Genomic DNA, 15,986 nt, shown 5'->3' with positions numbered 1-15,986 from the left:
TAGTTCTCATAGTGAGAGTGCCCATAGTCACAGTGCCCATGGTGACAATGCTCACGGTGACAGTGCCCATGGTGACAGTGCCCATGGTGACAGTGCCCATGGTGACAGTGCTCATGGAGTTAATTCTCATGGTGACAGTGCTCATGGTGACTACACACAGTGATAGTGCCCATGGTGGCATTGCCCACGGTGACAGTGCTCATGGTGTCAGTTGCTATGGTGACAGTGCTTATGGTGATAGTGCTCATGGTGATAGTGCCCATGGTGACAGTGCTTATGGTGATAGTGCTCATGGTGGCAGTGCCAACAATGACAGTACCCACGGTGATATTGCCCATGGTGACAGTGCACATGGTGATAGTGCTCACAGTGAAACCGCCCATGGTCACAGTGCTCATGGAGTTAATTCTCATGGTGACAGTGGCCATGGTGACAGTGACCATGGTGAAAATACCCATTGTGAGAGTGCTCACAATTAAAATGCCCATGGTGGCAGTGCCCATGGTGATACTGCCCATGGGGTCAGTGCTCACAGTGAAAGTGCCCATGGTGACCTTGCCCAGTGTGATAGTGCAAGAGGTGACAGTGCTCACAGTCATAGTGACCATGGTGACAGTGCCCATTGTGAAACTGCCCATGATGATAGTGCCCATGGTGATAGTTCTCACGGTGAACGTGTCCATGGTGACAGTGCCCATGGTGAGAGTGCCCATGTGGAAAGTGCTCATTGTTGCAGTGCCCATGGTGCCATTTCCCATGGTGAGAGCACTCACAGTGATTATACCATGGTGACAGTGCACATGGTGGCAGTGCCTATGGTGACACTACCCATGGTGACAGTGCTCATGGATGATAATGCTCATCATGACAGTGCCTATGGTGGCAATTCCCATTGCAAAAGTGCCCACTGTGGCGGTGTCCATGTTGACAGTGCACATGGTGACATTGCCCATGGTGACAAGGCTCACGGTCATATTGCCCATGGTGAAAATGCCCATGGTGGCAGTGCATATGGTAACAGTGCCCATAGTGACAGTGCTCATGGTAGCAGTGTCCACGGTGACAGTGCTCATGTTGATAGTGCCCATGTGAACAGTGCTTATGGTGGAAGTTCCCATGGTGACAGGGCTCACAGGGCAGTGCCCATGGTGACAGTGAACACGGTGATAGTGTGCATGGTGACACTGCACATGGTGGCAGTGACACTGTACATGGTGGCAGTGCCAATGGTGGCAGTGCACATGGTGGCAGTGCCCATGGTGACCATGTTCACAGTGTCAATGTCCATGGTGACATTGCTCATGGTGACAGTGCTTACGGTGAAAGTGCTTATGGTGCAAATTCTTATGGTGATAGTGCTCACAGTGATAGCACCCTGGGTGACAGTGTTCATGGTGACAGTGCCCATGGTGACAGTGCTCACGGTGACACTGCTCAGGTGATAATGCCCACGGTGGTACTTCCCATGGTGACAATTCCCACCTGGCAGTGCCCATGGTGACAGTGCCCATGGTGTCACCTCCCATGGTGAGAGTGCTCAGAGTGATAATGCCCATGGTGACAGTGCACATAGTGGCTGTGCCTATGGTGACACTACCCATTGGGACAGTGCTCACGGTGATAATGCTCATGGTGACAGTGCCTATGGTGGCAATTTCCATTGTGACAGTGCCCACTGTGGCAGTGCCCATGGTGACAGTGCCCATAGAGAGAGTGCTCATGGTGACAGTGCCCATGGTGACAGTGCCCATGGTGACTGTGGACACAGTAATAGTGCCCATTGTGGCAGTGCCCATGGTGACAGTGTTCACAGTGATAGTACACATGGTTCTACTGCCCATGATGACTGTTGTAATGGTGACAGTGCTCCTGGTGACAGTGCTCACGGTGATAGTACCCATAGTGTCAGTGCCCATGGTGACAGTGCCAATGGTGACAGTGCTCATGGTGATAGTGTACATGGTGGTAGTGTCCATGGTGAAAGTGCCCATGGAGACAGTGCCTATGGTGAAAGTGCCCAGGGTCACACTACCTATGGTGACAGTGCTCATGGTGACAATGCCCATGGTGATGGTGCTCACGGTTAAACTGCCCATTGTGATAGTGCCAGTGGTGACAGTGCTCACGGTGAAAGTGCCCATGGTGACGTTGCCCACAGTGATAATGCTCAAGGTGACATTGCTCACGGTGATAGTGGCCATGTTGACAGTGCCCTTGCTGAGAGTGCCCACAGTGATATTGCTCACGGTGACAGTGCCCATGGTGAGAGTGCTCATGTTGAGACTGCTCATGATGACAATGCTCATAGTGGCAGTTCCCATGGTTACAATGCTCATTGTGGCAGTGCTCATGGTGATAGTGCTTATGTTGACAGTGCTCCCGATGACATTGTCAATGGTTTTAGTGTCCATGGTGACAGTGCTTATGGTGATATTGCTCACGGTGGCAGTGCTCCTGGTGATACTGCTCAGGGTGACAGTACCCACAGTGATAGTTCCCATGGTGAGTGTTCCCGCAGTGACTTTTCCCATGGTGACAGTGCCCACAGTCACAGTGTCCATTGTGAGAGTGTGCATGGAGACAGTGCACATTGTGACATTTCCCAAGGTGAAAATGCTCATGGTGACAGTGCTAACGATGACAGTGCCAATGGTGACAGTGCCCATGGTGACGGTGCTCATGGTGACCTGGCTCAAGGTGAAAGCGATCATAGTGGCAGTGCCCATGGTGAGAGTGTTCAAGGTGATAGTGCCCATGGTGGCAGTGCCCATGTGGACAGAGCCCATGGTGACACTGCTTATGGTGATCGTGCTCACAGTAGCAGTGCACATGGTGATATTTCTCATGGTGGCAGTGCCCTTGGTGCCACTGCCCACATTGAGAGTGCCCAAGGTGACAGTGCACAAGGTGACTATGCTCATGGTGACAGTGCCCAAGGTGACAGTGACCACGGTGACAGTGCTCACAGTGAGAGTGCCCATGGTGAGATTTCTCACAGTGACAGTGCCCATGGTGACAGTGCCCATGGTGACAATGCTAATGGTGACAGTGCCCATGGTGAGAGTACCATGTTGACAGTGCTCATGGTGAAAGTGCCCATGGTGATAGTGCTCATGGTGAGAGTGCTCATGGTGACAGTACTCATGGAGTCAGTTCTCATGGTGACAGTGCTCATGGTGACTACACACGGTTATAGTGCCCATGGTGACATTGCCCATGGTGACAGTGCTCATGGTGACTACACACGGTGATAGTGCCCATGGTGACATTGCCCATGGTGACAGTGCTCATGGTGTCAGTTGCTATGGTGACAGAGCCCATGGTGACAGTGCTTATGGTGATAGTGCTCACGGTAGCAGTGCTCATGTTGATAGTGCTCATGGTGGCAGTGCCAATGGTGACATTACCCACGGTGATAGTGCCCATGGTGACAGTGCCCTCAGAGACAGTGCCCATGGTGAGAGTGCTCACGGTGAAACTGCCCATGGTCACAGTGCTCATGGAGTTAATTCTCATGGTGACAGTGGCCATGGTGACAGTGACCATGGTGAAAATGCCCATGGTGACAGTGCTCACAATTAAAATGCGCATGGTGGCAGTGCCCATGGTGATACTGCCCATGGGGTCAGTGCTCACAGTGAAAGTGCCCATGGTGACATTGCCCACAGTGATAGTGCAAAAGGTGACAGTGCTCACAGTCATAGTGACCATGGTGACAGTGCCCATCATGAAACTGCCCATGGTGATAGTGCCCATGGTGATAGTCCTCATGGTGAATGTGTCCACGGTGACAGTGACCATGGTGAGAGTGCTCACGGTGATATTGCTCACCATAACAGTGCCCATGGTGATAATACTCATGGTGAAAGTGCCCATGGTGACATTGCTCACTGTGACAGGGACCATGGTGACAGTGCCCATGGAGGCAGTGCCCATGGCGAGAGTGCCCATGGTGCCATTTCCCATGGTGACAGCGCTCACAATGATAATACCATGGTGACAGTGCATATGGGGGCAGTGCCTATGGTGACAGTGCTCATGGTGATAATGCTCATCGTGACAGTGCCTATGGTGGCAATTCCCATTGCGACAGTGCCCACTGTGGCAGGGTCCATGTTGACAGTGCACATGGTGACATTGCCCATGGTGACAAGGCTCACGGTCATATTGCCCATAGTGAAAATGCCCATGGTGGCAGTGCATATGGTAACAGTGCCCATAGTGACAGTGCTCATGGTGGCAATACCCACGGTGACAGTGCTCACAGTGACTGTGCCCATGGTGACAGTGTTCATGTTGATAGTGCCCATGTGAACAGTGCTTATGGTGGAAGTACCCATGGTGACAGTGAACACAGTGATAGTGTGCATGGTGACACTGCACATGGTGGCAGTGACACTGCACGTGGTGGCAGTGCCAATGATGACAGTGCCCATGGTGGCAGTGCTCAAGGTGACCGTGTTCACAGTGTCAATGCCCATGGTGACATTGCTCATGGTGACAGTGCTTACGGTGAAAGTGCTTATGGTGTTAGTGCTTCTGGTGATAGTGCTCACGGTGATAGCGCCCTGGGTGACAGTGCTCATGGTGACAGTGCCCATGGTGACAGTGCTCACGGGGTCAGTGCTCAGGGTTGCAGCACCCAAGGTGATAGGGTTCACAGTGACTCTGCCGATGGTGGCAGTGCCCATGGTGACAGTGTCCATGGTGACAGTGAGCACAGTGTCAGTGCTCACGGTGATAGTGCCCATGGTAACAGTGCCCATGGTGACAGTGCTATCGGTGACAGTGCCCATGGTGACTGTGCACACAGTGATAGTGTCCATGGTGGCAGTGCCCATGGTGACAGTGCCAATTGTGACAGTGCTCATGGTGATAGTGCAGTGACAGTGCTCATGGTGATAGTACCCATGGTGGCAGTGCCCATGGTGACAGTGCCAATTGTGACAGTGCTCATGGTGATAGTGCACACGGTGGTAGTGCCCATGGTGAAAGTGCCCATGGAGACAGTGCCTATGGTGAAAGTGCCCAGGGTCACACTGCCCGTGGTGACAGTGCTCATGGTGACAATGCCCATGGTGATGGTGCTCACAGTTAAACTGCCCATTGTGACAGTGCCCATGGTGATAGTGTCAGTGGTGACAGTGCTCACGGTGAAAGTGCCCATGGTGACATTGCCCACAGTGATAACGCTCAAGGTGACAGAGCTCACGGTGATAGTGGCCATGTTGACAGTGCCCTTGCTGAGAGTGCTCACGGTGATATTGCTCATGGTGACAGTGCTCATGGTGAGAGTGCTCACGTTGTGATTGCTCATGATGGCAACACTCATGGTGGCAGTTCCCATGGTTACAATGCTCATTGTGGCAGTGCTCATGGTGATAGTGCTTATGTTGACAGTGCTCCCGGTGACATTGTCAATGGTTTCAGTGTCCATGGTGACAGTGCTTGTGGTGACATTGCTCACGGTGGCAGTGCTCCTGGTGATACTGCTCAGGGTGAGAGTATGCACGGTTCCCATGGTGAGTGTGACCACTGTGACTTTTCCCATGGTGACAGTGCCCACAGTCACAGTCTCCATGGTGAGAGTGTGCATGGAGATAGTGCACATTTTGACATTTCCCACAGCGAAAATGCCCATGGTGACAGGGCTAACGATGACAGTGCCAATGGTGACAATGCCCATGGTGACAGTGCCCATGGTGATAGTGCCTATGGTGACAGTGCTCACGGTGAAAGTGCCCAAGGTGACATTGCCCACAGTGATAGTGCCCATGGAGACAGTGCTCACAGTGAAAGTGGCCATTATGACAGTAGTCATGATGATAGTGCCCATGGTGATAGTCCTCACGGTGACAGTTCCCATGGAGACATTACCAATGGTTACAGTACCCATGGTGCCAATGCCCATGGTGACATTTCTCAAGGTGAAAGTGATCATAGTGGCAGTGCCCATGGTGGCAGTGCCCATTGTGAGAGTGGTCAAGGTGATAGTGCCCATGGTGGCTGTGCGCATGTTGACAGAGCCCATGGTGACACTGCTTATGGTGATCGGGCTTGTGGTAGCAGTGCTCATGGTGATATTTCTCATGGTGGCAGTGCCCTTGGTGCCACTGCCCAAAATGAGTGTGCCCACAGTGACAGTGCGCAAGGTGACTATGCTCACGGTGACAGTGCCCATGGTGACAGTGAGCACAGTGACAGTGCTCACAGTGACACTGCCCATGGTGATAGTTCTCATGGTGACAGTGCTCACAGTGACAGTGCCCATGGTGAGAGTTCTCATGGTGACAGTGCCCATGGTGATAGTACCCATGGTGACAGTGCTCATGGTGTCAGTTGCTATGATGACAGAACCCATGGTGACAGTTCTTATGGTGATAGTGCTCATGGTGGTAGTGCCAACAGTGACAGTACCCATGGTGACAGTGACCACGGTGACAGTGCTCATAGTGACAGTGCCCATGGTCACAGTGCCCATGGTGAAAGTGCTCATGGTGAAAGTGCCCATGGTGACAGGGCTGATGGTGACAGTGCTCACTGTGACAGTGCTCATGGAGACAGTTCTCATGGTGACAGTGCTCATGGTGTCAGTTGCTATGGTGACAGAGCTCATGGTGCCAGGGCTTATGGTGATAGTGTCCATGGTGGTAGTGCCCACTGACAGTACCCATGGTGATAGTGCCCATGGTGGCATTGGCCATGGTGACAGTGCTCATGGTGACAGTGCTCATGGTGTCAGTTGCTATGGTGACAGAGCTCATGGTGCCAGGGCTTATGGTGATAGTGTCCATGGTGGTAGTGCCCACTGACAGTACCCATGGTGATAGTTCCCATGGTGACAGTGCCATCGGAGATAGTGCCCATGTTGGGAGTGCTCACAGTGACAGTGCCCATGGTCACAGTGCCCATGGTGACAGTGACCACAGTGACAATGCCCATGTTGACAGTGCTCACAATTAAAATGCTCATGGTGACAGTGCCCATGGTGATACTGCCCATGGGGTCAGTGCTCACAGTGAAAGTGCCCATGGTCACATTGCCCACTGTGATAGTGCACAAGGTGAGAGTGCTCACAGTCATAGTGTCCATGGTGACAGTGCCCACCGTGAAACTGCCCATGGTGATAGTGCCCATGGTGATAGTTCTCATGGTGAAAGTGTCCACGGTGACAGTGCCCATGGTGAGAGTGCTCACAGTGAAATTGCTCACGGTGGCAGTGCCCACAGTGATAGTTCCCACGGCGACAGTTCTGCAGTGATAGTGCCCATGGTGACCTTGCCCACGATCACAGTGCACATGGTGACAGTGCCCATGGTGACATTGTTCACTGTGATAGTGCCCATGGTGGCAGTGCCCATGGCGACAGTGCCCATGGTGACAGTGTTCATGGTTGCAGTGCCCATGGTGTCATTTCCCATGGTGATAGTGCTCTCAGTGATAATACCATGGTGACTGCACATGGTGGCAGTGCCTATGGTGATACTACCCATGGTGACAATGATCATGGTGATAATGCTCATCGTGACAGTGCCTATCGTGGCAATTCCCATTGTGACAGTGTCCACCGTGGCAGAGTCCATGTTGACAGTGCACATGGTGACATTGCCCATGGTGACAGTGCTCACGGTCATATTGCCCATGGTGAAAATGCCCATGGTGGCAGTGCATATGGTAACAGTGCCCATAGTGACAGTGCTCATGGTGGCAGTGCCCATGGGGACAGTGCCCATGGTGATAGTGTGCATGGTGACAGTGCACATGGTGGCAGTGCCCATGGTGACAGTACCCATGCTGATAGTGCTCATGGTGATAGCGCCCTGGTGACAGTGCTCATGGTGACAGTGCTCATGGTGAAAGTACCCATGGTGACATTGCTCATGGTGACAGAGATCACGGTGATAGTGCCAATGGTGAAAGTGCTCATGGGGTCAGTGCTCAGGGTTGCAGTACCCATGGTGACAGGGTTCACAGTGGCTGTGCCAATGGCAGCAGTGCCCATGGTGACAGTGCTCATGGTGACAGTGTCCATGGTGACAGTGACCACAGGGTCAGTGCTCACAGTGATAGTGCCCATGGTGACAGTGCTCATGGTGATAGTGTGCATCATGACAGTGCACATGGTGACATTGCCCATGGTGACAGTGCTCACAGTGAAAATGCCCATGGTGACATTGCTCATGGTGACAGTGCTTACATTGAAAGTGCTTACGGTGCTAGTGCTCATGGTGATAGTGCTTACGGTGGCAGTGCCCAGGGTGACAGTGCCCATGGCGATAGTGCCCATGGTAATAGTGCCAACGGTGACACTGCTCAAGGTGATAATGCACATGGTTACAGTTCCCATGGTGCCAGTTGCAATGGCGACAATGCCCACTGTGGCAGTGCCCATGATGAAAGTGTACATGGTGACATTGCCCATGGTGACAGTACTCACGGTCATATTGCCCATGGTGACAGTGCCCATGGTGGCAGTGCCCATGGTGATAGTGCCCATAGTGACAGTGCTCATAGTGACAGTGCACATTGTGGCAGTGCCCATGGTGAGAGTGCTCATGGTGATAGTGCCCATGGTGACAGTGCCCAGGGTCAGAGTGCCCATGGTGACAGGGCTCACGGTTGCAGTGCCCATGGTGACAATGCTCATGATGACAATGCCCATGGTGACACTGCTCATGGTGGCAGTGCCCATGGTGACAGTGCTCATTGTGGCAGTGCTTATGGTTGAAGTGCCCATAGAGACAGTTCTCACAGTGGAAGTGCCCATGGTGGCAATGTCCATGGTGACAGCGCACATGGTAACACTGCCCATGGTGACCCTGCTCAAGGTGATAATGCCCATGGTGATGGTGCCCATGGTGGCAGTTCCCATGGTGACAATGCCCACTGTGGCAGTGCCAATGGTGACAGTGCACATGGTGACATTGTCCGTGGTGACAGTAGTCACAGTCATATTGACCATGGTGACAGTGCCCATAGTCGCTATACCCATGGTGACAGTGCTCACGGTGATAGTGTCCATGGTGACTGTGCTCATGGTGGCAATGCCCATGGTGACAGTACCGATGGTGACAGTGCTCTCAGTGATAGTGCCCATGGTGCCAGTTTCTACAGTGACAGTGTCCATGGTGGTAGTGCACATGGTGGCAGTGCAAAATGCTGACAGTGCCCATGGTGACAGTGCACACAGTGATGGTGTCCATGGTGACTGTGCTCATTGTGTCAGTGCTCATGGTTGCAGTAACCATGTTGACAGTGCTCACAGTGACAGTGCTCATGGTGACAGTGCCGATGGTGACAGAGCTCACGGTTATAGTGCTCATGGGAATATAGTTCACGGTATTAGTGCCCATGGTGACTGTACCCATGGTGACAGTGCTCATGGTGAAAGTGCTCGTGGGGTTCAGCTTTGGATTTGGCCCCTCCTCTGTATGTAGGTCGCATGAGGGTGTCTGTTCTTCACTCAGGACGGGGTTAAAGGAGCCACTGATTCGGGGGCTCTGGCTCACTCAGGCCGTGTGGACTGAAGGGTATGGATACGGGGTGAGCCTGCGGCAGCAGAGGCCAGGATGACGTTGCACCTGCCGGAGGCATGCTGTGTGTTCTCCCGGGGAAGCTGTCCCTGGATCACGGGACCCTGGCAGTGGTGGGCTGCAGAAGTTCCCGGGAGGGGAGGTGGGGATAGTGACCTGTGCTCGCACACAGGCTTCTTGGTGGCTGCAGCAGCAGCCTTAGCAGCTCATGCCCGTCTCTGGGGTCCTCGCTGATGGCCATGTCTCACGCCCATCTCTGGAGCTCCTTTAAGCAGTGCTCATAATCCCCTCTTGTCGTGAACCAGGAAACAGGCAAGAAAGAGTCTCTTGTCTCTTTGGCAGCTGCAGACATTTCCTGGACTCCCTCCCGGCTAGCCGTGGCACACTAACCCCTTCAGGCTATGTTCATGCTGCCAACCCCAGTCCTCTCCCTGTGATCTAAGTTCAGAAGCCCAAGCCTCAGCTCCCAGTCCCCGCCCTTCCCAGCGGGTGAGCAGACAATCCTCTGGGACTGGTGAGTGCTGGTAGGCACCGATCCTCTGTGTGGAAAACTCTCCGCTTTGCCATCCACACCCTGGTGGCTACGCTCTCCTCCATGGCCCTGAAGCTTCCCCCCTCTGCCACCCATAGTCTCTGCCCACAAAAGGGCTTCTAGTGTGTGGAAACCTTTCCTCCTTCACAGCTCCCTCTCACTGGTGCAGGTCCCATCCCTATTCTTCTGTCTCTGTTTTATCTTTTTTCTTTTGCCCTACCCAGGTACGTGGGGGAGGTTCTTGCCTCTTGGGAGGTCTGAGGTCTTATGCCAGCATTCAGGGGTGTTCTATAGGAGCAATTCCACGTGTAGATGTATTTCTGATGTATCTGTGGGGAGGAAGGTGATCTCTGTGTCCTACTCTTCCACCATCTTCTCCTGTCTCAATTTCTAATTTCTGAAAGTACCTTACACACACTGCTAGTAATCTTCACAACCATTTGAGCTGGGTAAACTGAGTCAGGAAGGTCAGAATTATTGAACGAATGAATGAATGAGTAAAAAGTTCAGTAGCTTTAACGTATCTGGGACAGTAATAGTCTAACCAATTTTCAATACACAAGCATTTTTTACAATTCTGAAAACTTCCACGTAATTACAAACGGGACAATAGTAGTCAATTACTATTTGGATAAAGAAAAGATACAAGGTAGCACAACATAGTTTACCAACTTACAAACAGACACATTCAATTTGGTGCTAAGTCATAAAATATTGTTTTGCAATTTATGAAAAATATCCAATAGGCATGTAATGGCCAAAAAGTACAAATGATACAAATATCTATAGACATGACAATGTACAAATTGTGACATAAATCTATCAGAAACTAGAAAATCTATGTTGGTCTTATAGTTCCAGCTTGCTAAAAGATACAGGCTTTGGGTGGGAACACAATAAAATCCAGACATGGCAGGGTTTCCAGAAAGTATGGGAACTACCAAAGAGTATGCCTCTGGATGGCAGTGGGTCCAACATAAGATAAAACAGGGCCTTAATGGGTATGTTGTATGCTGGGATGGAAAATATAGAAGCAAGGGATATTTGGAGATTCAGACAGCTAAGTATTTGACACTAACAAAATCTACCAGTATCCCATAGGGTCTCAGGTACCATGCAAGGGTTTGAGGGATTCCAGTATTTAATTAAATCAAAGTGTGACAATGGGAAGAATTAAGGACAGCCTCAGGGATAGATGAACTGGGGATGTTGCAACAAGACATGTCTCAGTTAACCTGATGGGTTCAAAATGCAGGAAGTGGGTATACGGGACAAGACAATACCCTAACTGTAAGAATAAAGGTTTAGGTCAGGGTAGGGCCTCATGTTCCTAAGTGTTGAAATAGAGCTCTTTAGTTTCTTCCTCCTACATGTAAGATTCTTTTAGAGGTAAAGATGATGTTGGGCCTGCAAGCTAAATTTAAATGGCTGGAACTAGGGAGAGAAAATAAGTTACATAGGCTTGGAACCAGGAAAAGCCTAACTAACGGTTTGCCTAAATAGAATTGAATGTTGGAACTGAATATTTTAATATGTAAACATTTTACTGATATCAAAATGTGGCTTACCACACTCCCCCCAATCTCACACCGCCCACCCTAACCTGCAGTGCCTATGGGTCCCTTGATTTCCATGGAAATATAGAGAAAAGAGACACTGATCTGGCTTGCAGGTATTTAGTAAGTTGTTAGCCTCACATCACATACTAGTATCATGTAAGTAGGCCATCTGAAGTAGGAAGCTAAGGGGAAAAACCTTGAAAAACACTTAAAATCTTAAGCCATATCTCCATACTACACCACCTTTCACAATTTCTTCTCAGATAAGCATCATCCCCATCAGTGAAAAAACTCGTATCTCATAATAGGAAAAACAGGCCTAAATATTAAATGTGTGTCTTTGGAGGTCCCATCTATGGGATATCTTCCTGGTACTAGAAAAGCCCCAGAAAGATCAATCTTTGCACCCCTCCCTGAAAGCTTACCACCAAGGAAAATGACTAGATCCATAGATTTCCTCCCTCAAACCAGCTTACCTCACATATAAATCATTAGCAACTCAGCCCTTACTCACATTATCACAGTCACAAGAGTGGTTAGGGAGCAAAGCACTAACCACGGGAACTAAAACAGAGGTCACCCAGGCCAAGCTGGGCTGATGGCAGATATCTGCTCCTTATGCTTGGGTGCATAATGCGACTCACCGCAATGCCTTTTTCACAGACCCTTTCTAAAGTTTCTCCACAAAATCCAACAGGTCATGTTCGTTCATGATGCTTCGAGATAAACAATTGTCAAGAGAAAAACATGCAATATGTCTTACAATGTTGGAGCCCTTAAAAATATGACAAGGAAATAACCATATAGACAAAACCAGAGCATTTAAAATAATCTGTATTCTACAAACATACCAGTGAATGCTATTAATAAGGTAATATGACATAAAACAAAATGAGAAATATATGTAAGACTGTTCCCTTTAGTGTACAGAATTCATGGCAGTTGCTGCACTATCGAGCTACTTACATCTATGACTGTCTGTTCTGGTAATACAAAATGAGGCCAAAGTGTGTCAACTTGTTTCCCACAGAAACCAAAAAATCTACATGAATCTCTTTTCTCCTGTGCCCTTTCACCTTATCTGCTCCCAGTTCTCCACGAATGTCCTCTTCCTTCTCTAATTATTCTCCTCTTCATTTTGCTTGGCCTTGCACCCAAGCATGCAAGACAGAGAATCCTAGAGGTCCAAGATTCTAGAGTGGCTGTTTGCAAGGGGGAGGAGATTACAGTAACTGCCACACTGTATATACTTCTGTGCAAAGAAAAAGGGACAGTATTCAGAATGTCTCTCATATATAAAAGAGCTAGATGGCAGGATACCTGTGTGGCCCAAGGAATCAGAACTACCAAATTATGGGCAAAATAATTGCAACCAAAGGCTGGAAGAGGAAATGTCTGCAACCAGCTCTGTCTCCTAGCTCTCTGGTATTTGCGTCCAACGGGCAGAGTCTATTTTGTGAAGCATCAAGCACTGAAAAGAAGACTCCTGCTGCTGGAAGATGACAGCAAGTAACATTCATGAGGGTAAGAATGCAAGATCAAGGTTTGTCCTAGACACAATGCCCATAATGGAAAAAAAAAAAAAAAAAAAAAAAGGAAATGTAAATCCAACCTGGCCCATCCTCGCCCAGCCCAAGGAAGGTAGGAGTCAAGGAGACGACTAAAAGAGAAGAGCCTTGGACCACAACATTCTCAACAAGGTACACTCAACAAACTTCACCTGACTCTTTAACCAAGTTACAAAAAGAGCTTCTTTTTTTTTTTTTTTTTAACATCTTTATTGGGGTATAATTGCTTTACAATAGTGTGTTAGTTTCTGCTTTACAACAAAGTGAATCAGCTATACATATACATATGCTCCCATGTGTCTTCCCTCCTGCGTCTCCCTCCCTCCCACTCTCCCCATCCCACCCTTCCAGGCCGTCCCAAAGCCCCGAGCTAATATCCCTGTGCCCTGCGGCTGCTTCCCCCTAGCTATCTACCTTACTACGTTTGTTAGTGTGTATATGTCCATGACTCTCCCTCGCCCTGTCAAAACTCACCCTTCCCCCTCCCCATATCCTCAAGTCCGTTCTCCAGTAGGTCTGCGCCTCTATTCCTGTCTTATCCCTAGGTTCTTCATGACATTTTTTTTCCTTAAATTCCATATATATGTGTTAGCATACGGTATTTGTCTTTTTCTTTCTGACTTACTTCACTCTGTATGACAGACTCTAGGTCTATCCACCTCATTACAAATAACTCAATTTCATTTCTTTTTAAGGCTGAGTAATATTCCATTGTGTATATGTGCCACATCTTCTTTATCCATTCGTCCGATGATGGGCGCTTAGGTTCTTTCCATCTCCGGGCTATTGTAAATAGAGCTGCGATGAACATTTTGGTACATGACTCTTTTTGAATTTTGGTTTTCTCAGGGTATATGCCCAGTAGTGGGATTGCTGGGTCATATGGTAATTCTATTTGTAGTTTTTTAAGGAACCTCCATACTGTTCTCCATAGTGGCTGAACCAATTCACATTCCCACCAGCAGTGCAAGAGTGTCCCCTTTTCTCCACACCCTCTCCAGCATTTATTGTTTTTAGATTTTTTGATGATGGCCATTCTGACTGGTGTGAGATGATATCTCATTGTAGTTTTGATTTGCATTTCTCTAATGATTAATGATGTTGAGCATTCTTTCATGTGTTTGTTGGCATTCTGTATATCTTCTTTGGAGAAATGTCTGTTTAGGTCTTCTGCCCATTTTTGGATGGGGTTGTTTGTTGTTTTGTTATTGAGCTGCATGAGCTGCTTGTAAATTTTGGAGATTAATCCTTTGTCAGTTGCTTCATTTGCAAATGTTTTCTCCCATTCTGAGGGTTGTCTTTTGGTCTTGATTATGGTTTCCTTTGCTGTGCAAAAGCTTTGAAGTTTCATTAGGTCCCATTTGTTTATTTTTGTTTTTATTTCCATTACTCTAGGAGGTGGGTCAGAAAGGATCTTGCTGTGATTTATGTCATAGAGTGTTCTTCCTATGTTTTCCTCTAAGAGTTTGATAGTTTCTGGCCTTACATTTAGGTCTTTAATCCATTTTGAGCTTATTTTTGTGTATGGTGTTAGGGAGTGATCTAATCTCATACTTTTACATGTACCTGTCCAGTTTTCCCAGCACCATTTATTGAAGAGGCTGTCCTTTCTCCACTGTACATTCCTGCCTCCTTTATCAAAGATAAGGTGTCCATATGTGCGTGGGTTTATCTCTGGGCTTTCTATCCTGTTCCACTGATGTATCTTTCTGTTTTTGTGCCAGTACCATACTGTCTTGATTACTGTTGCTTTGTAGTATAGTCTGAAGTCAGAGAGCCTGATTCCTCCAGCTCCTTTTTTCGTTCTCAAGATTGCTTTGGCTATTCGGGGTCTTTTGTGTTTCCATACAAATTGAGAAATTTTTTGTTCTAGTTCTGTGAAAAATGCCAGTGGTAGTTTGATAGGGATTGCATTGAATCTGTAGATTGCTTTGGGTAGTAGAGTCATTTACACAATGTTGATTCTTCCCATCCAAGAACATGGTATATCTCTCCATCTATTTGTATCATCTTTAATTTCTTTCATCAGTGTCTTATAATTTTCTGCATACAGGTCTTTCGTATCCTTAGGTAGGTTTATTCCTAGATATTTTATTCTTTTTGTTGCAATGGTAAATGGGAGTGTTTTCTTGATTTCACTTTCAGATTTTTCATCATTAGTATATAGGAATGCCAGAGATTTCTGTGCATTAATTTTGTATCCTGCTACTTTACCAAATTCATTGATTAGCTCTAGTAGTTTTCTGGTAGCATCTTTAGGATTCTCTATGTATAGTATCATGTCATCTGCAAACAGTGACAGCTTTACTTCTTCTTTTCCGATGTGGATTCCTTTTATTTCCTTTTCTTCTCTGATTGCTGTGGCTAAAACTTCCAAAACTATGTTGAATAAGAGTGGTGAGAGTGGGCAACCTTGTCTTGTTCCTGATCTTAGTGGAAATGCTTTCAGTTTTTCACCATTGAGGATGATGTTTGCTGTGGGCTTGTCATATATGGCCTTTATTATGTTGAGGAAAGTTCCCTCTATGCCTACTTTCTGGAGGGTTTTTATCATAAATGGGTGTTGAATTTTGTCGAAAGCTTTCTCTGCATCTATTGAAATGATCATATGGTTTTTCTCCTTCAATTTGTTAATATGGTTTATCACATTGATAGATTTGCGTATATTGAAGAATCCTTGCATTCCTGGAATAAACCCCACTTGATCATGGTGTATGATCCTTTTAATGTGCTGTTGGATTCTGTTTGCTAGTAGTTTGTTGAGGATTTTTGCATCTATGTTCATCAGTGATAT

The sequence above is a fragment of the Phocoena sinus genome, chromosome 14 (genome assembly GCF_008692025.1).
Source record: "Phocoena sinus isolate mPhoSin1 chromosome 14, mPhoSin1.pri, whole genome shotgun sequence".
Lineage (NCBI taxonomy): Eukaryota > Metazoa > Chordata > Mammalia > Artiodactyla > Phocoenidae > Phocoena > Phocoena sinus.
Note: the sequence above shows the minus strand (reverse complement) of the source record.